The sequence below is a fragment of the Microcaecilia unicolor genome, chromosome 1, assembly GCF_901765095.1.
Source record: "Microcaecilia unicolor chromosome 1, aMicUni1.1, whole genome shotgun sequence".
NCBI classification, from domain to species: Eukaryota; Metazoa; Chordata; class Amphibia; order Gymnophiona; family Siphonopidae; genus Microcaecilia; species Microcaecilia unicolor.
In genome coordinates this window covers 205,130,978-205,143,526 of record NC_044031.1, presented here as the reverse complement: position 1 = coordinate 205,143,526, position 12,549 = coordinate 205,130,978, and the positions used below count along the sequence as shown (strand labels likewise).

Below are 12,549 nucleotides of genomic sequence, written 5' to 3'. Positions count from 1 at the left end.
GTCAAATAGATCATGTTTACAAGGCTGTAGCATAGACATCAGTATATACATTCAAATCTAACTTCTGCCTTGAGCAAGTTCCTGGTGCGATGGCTGGTTTGGACATAGTTCTGCAGAGTTTTGTGTCTAGAATCCAACTCCACCCTCCTAGGCCTGTTTTCTTTTCCCTTAGGCTACAGCTTCAGAGTATATACTTTTTTCCAGGGACTCGTTGAGTTTCTGTTGGCCTATTGTTGCTTTTAGTGAGCTTGGTAGCTAGGGATTCCCCTATATGCGAGAAATATGGCCTGTTTGTCCTCAGAGAAAAGTTACATACCTGTAACAGATGTTCTCCAAGGGCAGCAGGACATGTATTCTCACATCCTTTCCCACATCCCATCGGAGTTGTATTCCTTCAGCTATAGTATTGTACTGCTGGTCCACTGGTCCCATATTCGTGCATCAGGCAGGAAGGTACCCGTGTATGTGTGGTGGGATGCTGCCAAAGGCTTTTAGAGATATGCTGGGCAGTGTCCATACCAGGTTCTGTCTTGACGATGTGACCCATTTTTGAGAATACATGTTATGCTATCCTGGGAGAACATCTGTTACAGGTAAGTAACTTCGCTTTGCAAAGCAATGGAAAGTGATCGCTGTATTCTTTTATATTATATAAGCATAATTATCTTGGTAGTTCAAAAAACCAGCATTTAACAATAAATTTTGCTGGTGTGAATTTCCAGAATGCTAGTGTGCTTAAAAAGTAATCACTTTGTATGCAAGCCATTTACGTTAGAACTACAGCATCATGTGTTCATGGCTAATCTATTGCACCGGATCATTCATAGACTAGTCTACAGTTGTTCATGCAGCACCATGAAGCTCTTACCTGCTTCCTTACAGGGCTTTAGATTGGACCATGTCTAAGGAAAGTAGAATATAAATGTAACTTAATGAGGCAAAGACCATATTAGACATTCCGAAGCTTGAGGCTGAAGAGCAGTCTGACCTTCAAAGTTTGTTTTTTTTTCCCAGCCGACCACTTGTTTGGCTTGAGAATAGAGCTCATGTTGGTGAGGCCTGAGACACTAGCAAATACCCGATGTGACCACATTTCACTCTTGGGCTGCATCGGGGGGTAGCATCACAAATTATAAAATCAAAACAAAATATAAATAAGGCACAAAACAAAGAAATTCATATCCCATAGCACATTCAATTTTTAAACATATATTCTAGAGAGGAAGTGACGTCATCTAACAGCATGGCCGCATAAGAGCTAAGCTCCCACAGCCTCACAGAGGAATTAAGCTAAAACAGAAGAAATAGCGCTGTTTGAGACACGAGACAGAGCCAGAGAATTAAAGAGAAATCATAGCGGCGAATATATCTGGGATCAGAACCCAAAGTGGCGGATCTCTCCCGTTTTGCTTTTAAAGCAAAAACAGCGGCGTCCCGAAACAAAATGGCGGAGATGCGGAAGGCATCGGAGCTAGCGAATGGAGGGAAAACAAAGTCGGCGGGAAACGCATCAGAGCTCCAAAACGAGCGAGCAATAGACGACAAGGTCCCACAAAAATTAGAAACGTGGTTACAGGACATTAGCGCTGATCTGAAGGCACTTCGGGCGGAGATGGTGACGCTCAAAGAGGATCTGAGAGGGGAGATACGAGAGCTGGGCTCACGCCTAGAGGACATCGAAGCGCAGATGGAAACTCACAGTGAAGCCATGGGAAGCATGGACCAGCAACTTGGTGAGGTTCAGGGGACCCAGCAACAACTTTTGGACAAAATAGAAGATCTAGAAAATCGGGGCCGACGCAACAATTTAAGGTTTCGAGGCCTGCCAGAAGTACCCGCGTACCAAGACTGCGAACATGTGGTACAACAATTGGTTAGTGCACTGCTCTCAGACAACGGAGAAACGGTAGAAGCCGCTACCATACAATTAGAAAGAGCACATAGAGCACTGGGTGCCAATCGGAGCAATAAATCAAAGGACATAATCGCCTGCTTTTCTAGCTTTAAACTAAAAGAGCGGGTGCTGAAAAGAGCCCGCCAGGTGCCAGACTTTCACTGGGACTCTTATGCTATCGAAATTTATCAGGACCTGGCTGCAGCAACTTTAAAAAGAAGGGGTGACCTGAAACCATTTACCAGGCACTTAAGAGAACTCAAAATTCAATATAGATGGAGGCACCCCTTTGCACTAGCTTTTTATAAAGATGGAAACATGCATCAAATAAAATCTATTGAAGAGGCGAGGGCTATTTGCCCTGAAACACCAGAACCGGAAGAGAGAAGAGCAGGGGGTCAAGAGAAAAAGAACATCACTAGACCCTTACCACCAAGATGGCAAAGAGTGGGGAAAGGGCCCAGAAGACTACAACGCCAACAATCGGCTACAAGAGTCACCTGAAATTAAACAAGACTCAAATGGACTCAAGTTCACTGTTAATGCATAAGCTGCAGATAATCTGTTAATGTAAGGTATGGAATCATGAGAACTCTGTGGGGTAAACGGGAAGCGGGGCGGCTACTTCCTCCATAGGTAGACACTCGCGGATATACCACGGGGTATTACACAATTGTTAGGGACATTGGGGGGGAAGGGAAGGGGGTTAATCAAAAGAGGGAGGGGGAGGGGGATTTGTGTTGTGTGATAGCAAGGGAGACTCAGATATATATAACAAAGATCACGGAGCAATTGGGCAGTAATGGCCAGCAAGCAAATAGGGGAAATAAGAGAAGTATAGTAACACTTTATGAGAATGGGGGAATTTAAATGTATGTCTCTGAATGTCAAAGGGCTAAATATTCCCAGAAAAAGGCAGCTGTTGTTTCGGGAAATGGTGAGACTACAAATAGACGTGGGCTTGATTCAGGAAACTCACCTGAAAACAAAATATGAAAAACTATGCAAACATAGGCAATACCCGATTATCTACTTTGCGTCCAGCAGGGATAACACGAAAAGCAAAGGGGTGCTAGTGATGTTTCGAGGGAATAAAACTTGGGGGATAAAAAAAGTGATAAAAGATAAGCAAGGGCGATATTTACTGATAATTTTTGAATTAGCAGGCCAGACTTATACACTAGTAAACATATATGGGCCCAATACGCAACATTCGGAATTTTTTGCAGAGCTTGACCTCATGTTGTGTGGGAATATAGAAGGAGCCTTACTAATGGGAGGTGATTTTAATCTAACACTGAACCCGAATTTAGATAACTCAGCGACCACTACACACTATGCTAAGCAGGATAGACGAAATTTTCAGGATTTCCTTACACGCTGGCAATTAATAGACTATTGGCGTAAAGATAATCCTACTGCACGTACATACACCTTCTATTCAACAGTACACCATACGTCCTCTAGGATAGATATGTGGTTAGGGGATGCCTCCCTACTAGGGCGAGCTGAAACTCCACAGATCATTCCACATACCTGGTCAGACCACTCGCCGGTCATTCTACACATTAGGGGAGTAGGACCCAGAAAATCGAGACCTCCCTGGCGAATGGATGATGCACTACTATCGGACGCAAATAATGTAACACAAATAGAACAATCTCTTAAAGAATATATATCTATTAATGATAATGAAGAAGTTTCCCCAATCACCCTATGGGAAAGCCTTAAGGCTGTGACTAGGGGCTACCTTATAGCATTAAAATCACGGGTATGGAAAGCTCGCTGTACACAGGAGAATAATATTCGCCAGCAATTGGCAGAGGTTGAGGCACTATTGCAAAAGGGAGAACCCACAGATCTCACAGCCCTTAAGATGCAAGCACATGACCTGCGTTCGCAGTTGCATGATTTGGAATTAGCGGATATAAATGAGCAATTACAGCGAGTGCACCAGATACACTTTGAATTTGGTAACAAGCCAAGCAAATTGCTAGCCCATAAATTAAAACAACAGATAACAAGAACTGGAGTAGAAGGGTTACGAGATGAAGGGGGAAATATACATTCTGATCAAAATTTTTTGGAAGAGGCCTTTAGGGGATTTTATAAAAAACTATACAAACCAGAAAAAACACAGAGCCCAGAGGAGGTAGACAACTACTTAGAGGAAATAGAACTTCCAGTGCTTCCAACAGAAGCGGACCAAGCTCTAGGCAGTCCTATCACATTGGAAGAGATAGAGCAGACGATTAAAGGATTGGTGCCTAATAAAGCACCAGGGCCCGATGGGTTCACTAACAAATTTTATAGGTGCTTTGGACAGATATTAGCACCCATCTTAACAAGAGTTTTCAACTCCATAAATGAGGTCACTGGCTTACCACCAACCTGGAACTTGGCGACTATAACAGTAATTCCAAAACCGGGCAAAGATCCTCTTGCATGTAGTTCGTACAGGCCTATCTCATTACTAGGGGTAGATTATAAGATATTTACTAAGATTTTAGCCACTAGACTGCAGAAATATCTCCCCACACTAATACATGAAGACCAAGCAGGCTTTGTGCAGAACCGCCAAACCTTTGATAACATAAGGAGAACTCTGCAGGTAATTCAAGGGGCACAGCTTACAAACTCCCCAATGTGTATACTTTCCCTGGATGCCGAAAAGGCCTTTGATCGTGTTAGCTGGCCCTTTCTTTTTGCAGCACTAAAGAAGGCGGGTATTGAAGGGAGGTTTGCGGAATGGCTAAAAACTATATATAGACACCCGAGGGCAGGGGTACGCGTTAATGGGATTATATCTCGACCATTCTCTCTCCACAGGGGCACCAGACAGGGCTGTGCACTGTCACCATTGCTGTTTGCTCTGGTTATGGAGCCCTTAGCAGCCAGAATCAGGGCAAACGACGGAATACGAGGTCTACGAGGAGGGGGGATTGAAACTAAAATACTTCTGTTTGCGGATGACATTTTACTGCTCCTCAAGGATCCCATATTAGCTTTTCCATTGATTGGCGAGGAAATACAAAATTACGGAGATGTATCAGGCTTTAAAATAAACTTTGACAAATCAGAGGCACTGGACATAAACATAAAAGATACACAATTAGATCAACTGAAGGCCCAATTTCCATACAGATGGGCACAGAAACAGGTCAAATATTTGGGGGTGAATATACCTCGAAATATAGAGGAAATTTATAAAAGTAATTTCCCGCCAAAAGCAATAGAACTGTTTCGGGAGTTGGAAAAATGGGAGGGCCTAACATTATCTTGGGTAGGAAGGATTAGCGCTATCAAAATGATGATTCTACCAAAACTTCTGTATCTATTTATGGCCTTACCAATTGATATTCCTGAAGATTTCTTTCGGGGTCTGCAAAGAAAAATATTTTCCTTTATCTGGAGGAAGAGACCACCCCGGGTTAGAAGGGAGGTGTTATGCCAATTAAAAGATAAGGGGGGGATGGGAGTTCCAGCATTCCGTGAATATTATCAGGCGGCCCATTTAAGAATCTTAGCGATCTGGATGCAAAATAAGGGAAAGATATGGGAACGCATTGAACAGAGTTGGCTGGAACCATTTCCACTTAGGGCTATACCTTGGCTACAAAAGCAACAACTGAAAAGGGTACTAAAAGACAGTCCTCCCCTGATTCGATGGCCACTGAATACATGGTACAAGATTAGGGAGAAATTCTTCTCGGAGAGGAAGTACTTTAAACATGCATTCCTTAGATTCACACCTCAGTTTGGACCGGGAGCAATTGATAAAACGTACGAGGAGTGGGAGGTCATGGGATTATGTACACTGGGTCAAATGTCCGAAGAGGGGCAGATTCCTTCTTTCCGGGTACTGCACCGGGAACATGGGCTCTCACCTCTCCAAGTGTTTCAATACTATCAGGTACGAGATTTTATCTGCCGGGACGCAGGGGAGGAGTTGAGCTTAGCTGAAACAATGCTAGAAAAGGGGATGGTGGGCGGAGGGGAACGAGGTTGTATCTCAAGGATATATAAGGCCCTGCTTGCCTGGTCCCAGCCAGTAGAATACTACACAAGAAAATGGGAATTGGCAATGGGTGCACCCCTTGAACCTAAACAATGGGCACAGGCCTTTAAATCTCTCCTGAGAGTATCAATTTCCAGTTCATTAATCGAAAACGGACATAAGATTCTATATAGTTGGTACTACACTCCCAGCCGCTTGGCAACCATATATCGTTCAGGTTCAGCTTTGTGTTGGCGGCAATGCGGAGAGGTAGGAGATATGTACCACATATGGTGGGCGTGTAATCAGGCACAAAAATATTGGGGAAAGATAGGGGATTTTATTAACCAGGTAACAGGGACACAATACCCAATGACACCATATACATGTCTACTACACCTCAAGCCGCCAGGATTCAAAAACCACATTCACAGGTTTGCTACACAGGTGTTTGCATCCGGAAAAATGGTCCTGGCGGCATGGTGGAAACAATCACACTTACCAGATCTGTCCGTGGTTATAAATAAATTAAGGTCCATTCAATTGATGTCTAAGCTTACAGCAATACGTACTGGGCAAATCGCCCAATATCATAAGATATGGGACTCGTATATCACATGGGCCTCCAAACATATAGCGACAGTTCCGATACACACACAGACATAGGGTTGGGGGGGAAGGGGAGGGAAGGGGGGAAATAAGTTTATGGTTTATTAAGAGACAATAGCTGACGCTGTTAGATACTCTTTATTTTCAATGTTTCTGTACAATATGCAAAGTTATTACAACACAAAATGGTTCTGTATGTTATGAACATTGAAGTTGGTTGATATTGAAAAATGTATAAATAAACAATATAAAAAAAAAAAAAACATATATTCTAATGCTCGCACGTTGCTTCTCTGCCCCCCCCCCCCTTTGAGTGTTATCCTCTGTATCACTTCTGTGGGTGTGGCTGAATGTTCCTGTTCTATTTAAATAATAAAGTTGGTTTTAAGAGACCATAAGAGAGTGTTCAAAAATGTTTTACTTGTTTAAAAGGTGCTTCTGACTAAATTGGAAAGGTATTGCTGATCTTCACTCCATATATAAATAATGGAAAAACTAATACAAATAATCTTACCATACAGTGCCACTGTTTAGGCTTAAATCCAATGAACCATTCAACAGGTGAAGCTATACCAGTATCTTACATAACAACAAAAAAATAAATATCAACACCATCTGATCACAGCAGTATGGTTACAAAAGTCACCAAAAAAACGCTCATTTAAAAGGATATATAGTAAAATGCACTTTCTTAGCAGTAAATTACTTAAAAAAAAAATAGAATGAATAAAGGGAAGTCATGAAGGCTTGTATAATAGCCAGCTTAAAAAGCCAACTTAAATTATTTATAAAATTTGTCTTCAGAAACAAAATGCTAAACTGCAGCAACATAAATATCTCTTGCTTAGTTTACATTTTAAAAGAGAGAAAATTTAAAATGAATAGACTAACGCATTTCAGATATAAAGGAAATGATTACATTGCTCAGGAAGTAGAGATCAGTGCTTCTAACAAAGCAACATTATGCATATATCCATTAAACGGTGCTTCTCTGATACCAAAGTAAAAACATTTTTTGGATAATTGCTTTTCAGAGAGCACTAAACATAAGTAAATAGTAATACTAGATCACAAAAAGATTGTTTGGATTTTTCTTCTAAAAAATATCTTTAGTTGTCATGGAAAATAGGTGCTTTCCTACAGTAAAACTTAAACAGCTTACTTTAAGTGCTCAGAACTGGTAGCTATTTAACATATAGGTAGTAACAGTGCCTTTTGGAACAAAGATCTCCGCTCCACAGCGATAACTGACTTTCTTGTATAAAAAGTGGTATGCATAATCCTTGACACACTTGCCAGTTGCTGTATTCAGCTCCCAGGCTCCCAAATTCTAGCACAGCTTCTCTCAACACCAAAAAATTTAAAGGACAGCATTTTAAAAGCTGTTCTCTCATGCTATGGATTGATAGCTGAAACTGTGAAGCCCACTTGAGGTCAGCCTCCCATTGAGGAGATTTGCAGAGCAGCATTGTGGTTTTCATTCATATATCGCTATTGCCTTGAGCAGAATTCCTGATGCGACAGCTGATTTGGTCAGACAGTTCTGCAGAATTTCTTTGGAGTCTAGAATTCAATTCCATCCTCCCAGAAAGTGACGTTTACTCACCTGTAGCAGATGTTCTCTGAGGACAGCAGGACATATGTTCTTACATACCCTCCCACCTCCCATAGGAGTTGATTTGCTATGTGTGTTTTATCCATCTGCAGATCCCTTGCAAGTTGGACAGGCAGGAAGGCTTGCTCATTAGGACCTACCAAAAAAAGCTGTATATAGTTGATTTGTTGTTATACCAGGCTTATATTCTACAGATACCAAAGTTAGTTCAGTGTGGAACCCAGAACCAAAGATAACCAGAAAACAATCTGGGAGCAACAAATTCTACATTCAACCCAATATTTAGATAATAAATGTTCACAAAATAAGTTTTAAGCGCCTTTCAGAAAATTAAATAACGTGACAGAACATGAGCCACATTGAGCCTGCAAATAGGTGGGAAAATGCAGGGTACAAATGGAGCTTGTTACTGTTGCATATTTATTTATTTATGTAGTTGTTACAAGTAGACACACCTTGGTAATAAAAGGAGGAATCGAATATTTGTCAGCTTGTAACTTGCTTAGTAGAGGGAAAAATATAACATTTGATTATGAGTTCTGCCCTGGGTCCTCCTAGAGACAAATACAACCCATTCAGCTAGGTGAGATAGAGCAGTGCCATACATAACCTTTAAAACTAAATTGCAAAGCTTAAACTGTGCCCTGGAATGAATAGGTAACCAGTGTAATTGAGCAAGCAGCAGAGGGGCAAAATCAGACTTACCAGCCAGCTGTATTTTGGACAAGCTGTAAAAATTTAACCAAGGTCTTACAACAACAAATGTAAATAACGTTCTCCGAGGACAAGCAGGCTGCTTGTTCTCACGACTGGGTTGACGTCCGCGGCAGCCCCCACCAACCGGAAGAAGCTTCGCGGGACGGTCGGCACGCAGGCCACGCCCACCGCGCATGCGCGGCCGCCTTCCCGCCCGTGCGCGACCGCTCCCGCCAGTTACTTTTTTTCCGCGACTGAGAGAGTGGTGCGTTTGCCTCTCTCTCTGTTCAGCCGCCGGATTTTCGACCGCGTTTACGCGGATCGTCGCTTGGAATCCCGTTCGGTTCCTCTGATTTTGTTTGTATTGTTAAAAAAAAAAAAAAGAAATTTTTTGCGCGTGTGGAGCACGCGCTCCCCTTTTTCCCTCGCTTTCTAGCGGGGACGCCACGTTGCGGCCTAGTGGCCGCTCGGTCGGTTGATTTTTTCGTGGTGTGATTTAGCCACCATTGCCGACTTTGACTTCGCCGACGCGATTTTTCCGTCGATGTCCTCGAAGGTCCCGAGTGGATTTAAAAAGTGTGGTCGCTGCGGCCGGCCGATCTCGCAGACCGACACCCACGCTTGGTGCCTCCAGTGCCTCGGGCCGGAGCACAATCTCAAGTCGTGCGCTTTGTGTCTCGGTCTCCGGAAACGGACTCAGGTTGCGAGGCAAGTTCTGCGGGACCGTCTTTTTGGAACTTGCGCCGGCCCCTCGACGTCGACCTCGACGGCATCGGTATCGAAGGCCGGTTCTTCGGTACCGGTATCGATGCCCGAGACATCGGCACCGATGGCAGCGGCCACAGGAGAACAGGTCCCGTCGGCCCGCCGGTCCGCCGGTGAGAGTGGGGTTGAGAGGCCGCGTGGGCAGTCGGCCCCGGTCACTCCCTCAACTCGTGAGCCACGGGACCGAACCCTGTCGGACCCGGTACCTCGAGACCGAGGGGGATCGACCTCCTCCTCCTCCTCCATGCCCTCCGGCGCCGGTGACGTGCACCGGAAAAAAGATAAGAAGCGCCGTCACCGGCAGCCCTCGGTGCACCCTGAAGAGGAGTCGACGCCGAAGCGTCATCGCAGAGAGGAGAGATCTCCGTCGGTGGTGGAGGTACCGACGCGTCGGGGTTCCGGCACCTCGGTGCCGTCTCCTGGCCCCCAGCAGCTTCTGGCACCGACACCCTTACCGGCCCCACCGCCTCTCCCGGCAGCGGGCCTGGACGAGTGCCTCAGAGCCATCCTTCCGGGGATCCTGGAAGGGCTGATGCGCCAGGCTGTGCCGGCGTCGGGGGTGCTTGCGCCCCCGGCGCCGATGACTGTGGCGCCGGCGAGCTCTAGCCCGGCGCCGGGGCTGTCGACACCGCCGCCGCTTGCGGTGCCGGTCTCGACCGCCACGCAGGTGGAGTCCCCGTCGACGTCGATGGAGGGAGCTCCGTCCCCGCCGGCGCGGGAGTCCACCGCTCGACGACACCGAGACCTTGGTGCCTCGACGTCGAGCCGGGCCCGGTACCGGACTCAGCTACATGAGCTAATGTCCGATACCGAGGATGAGGACTCGTGGGGGGAAGAGGAGGACCCGAGATATTTCTCCTCAGAGGAGTCTACGGGCCTTCCCTCGGACCCCACGCCGTCACCGGAGAGGAAGCTCTCACCTCCTGAGAGTCTCTCCTTTGCCTCCTTTGTGCGGGATATGTCTATAAGCATTCCCTTTCCCGTGGTCTCTGTGGAAGAGCCGAGGGCCGAGATGCTCGAGGTCCTCGACTATCCATCACCACCTAGAGAGTCCTCCACGGTACCGCTGCACAATGTCCTGAAGGAGACGCTGCTTCGGAACTGGGTGCGACCACTAACTAACCCCACCATTCCCAAGAAAGCAGAGTCCCAGTACAGGATCCACTCTGATCCAGAGCTCATGCGGCCCCAGTTGCCCCATGACTCAGCGGTCGTGGATTCTGCTCTCAAGAGGGCACGGAGTTCGAGGGATACCGCCTCGGCGCCCCCGGGGCGGGAGTCTCGCACTCTGGACTCATTTGGGAGGAAGGCCTACCAATCCTCCATGCTCGTGACCCGCATCCAATCTTACCTGCTCTATATGAGCATCCACATGCGGACCAATGTGCAACAGCTGGCGGACCTGGTCGATAAGCTCCCGCCGGAGCAGTCCAGGCCTTATCAGGAGGTGGTCAGGCAGCTGAAGGCGTGCAGAAAGTTCCTGTCCAGGGGGATTTTTGACACCTGTGACGTGGCATCTCGTGCTGCGGCCCAAGGTATAGTGATGCGCAGGCTCTCATGGCTGCGTGCCTCTGACCTGGACAACCGCACCCAGCAGAGACTGGCTGACGTCCCTTGCCGGGGGGATAATATTTTTGGCGAGAAGGTCGAGCAGATGGTTGACCAACTGCATCAGCGGGAAACCGCTCTCGACAAGCTCTCCCACCGGGCGCCTTCAGCACCCGCCCCCGCGGGCGGGCGTTTTTCCCGGGCTCGGCAGGCTGCACCCTATTCTTTTGCGAAGCGTAGGTACAACCAGCCGGCCCGAAGGCCTCGTCAGGCACAGGGACAGCCCCAGCGCGCTCGTTCCCGTCAACAGCGTGCGCCTAAGCAGCCCCCTGCGCCTCCACAGCAAAAGCCGGGGACGGGCTTTTGACTGGATCCATGGGAACATAGCCGCCCTACAAGTGTCCGTACCGGACGACCTGCCGGTCGGAGGGAGGTTAAAATTCTTTCACCAAAGGTGGCCTCTCATAACCTCCGACCAGTGGGTTCTCCAAATAGTGCGGTATGGATACGCCCTGAATTTGGCCTCCCTGCCTCCAAATTGTCCTCCGGGAGCTCAGTCTTTCAGCTCCCATCACAAGCAGGTACTTGCAGAGGAACTCTCCGCCCTTCTCAGCGCCAATGCGGTCGAGCCCGTACCACCCGGGCAGGAAGGGCAGGGATTCTATTCCAGGTACTTCCTTGTGGAAAAGAAAACAGGGGGGATGCGTCCCATCCTAGACCTGAGAGGCCTGAACAAATTCCTGGTCAAAGAAAAGTTCAGGATGCTTTCCTTGGGCACCCTTCTGCCAATGATTCAGAAAAACGATTGGCTATGTTCCCTGGATTTAAAGGACGCATACACTCACATCCCGATACTGCCAGCTCACAGACAGTATCTCAGATTCCGCCTGGGCGCACGGCACTTTCAGTATTGTGTGCTGCCCTTTGGGCTCGCCTCTGCCCCACGAGTGTTTACAAAGTGCCTCGTGGTGGTAGCGGCCTACCTACGCAAGCTGGGAGTGCACGTGTTCCCATATCTCGACGATTGGCTGGTCAAGAACACCTCGGAGGCCGGAGCCCTCTGGTCCATGCAGTGCACTATTCAACTTCTGGAGCTGCTGGGGTTTGTGATAAATTACCCAAAGTCCCATCTCCAGCCAACTCAGTCTCTGGAATTCATAGGAGCGCTGCTGAATTCCCAGACGGCTCAGGCCTACCTTCCCGAAGCGAGGGCCACCAATCTCTTGGCCCTGGCTTCGCAGACCAGAGCGTCTCAGCAGATCACAGCTCGGCAGATGTTGAGACTTCTGGGTCATATGGCCTCCACAGTTCATGTGACTCCCATGGCTCGTCTTCACATGAGATCTGCTCAATGGACCCTAGCTTCCCAGTGGTTCCAAGCCACCGGGAATCTAGAGGATGTCATCCGCCTCTCCACCAGTTGCC

General features: G+C 47.1%; 1 protein-coding gene across 1 annotated transcript in view; it reads left to right on the top strand.

The window, feature by feature from the left end:
- The window catches only part of STK17A (serine/threonine kinase 17a), a 67,524-nt gene that overhangs the window by 35,862 nt on the left and 19,113 nt on the right, over window positions 1-12,549 (top strand). The window lies entirely within an intron of this gene.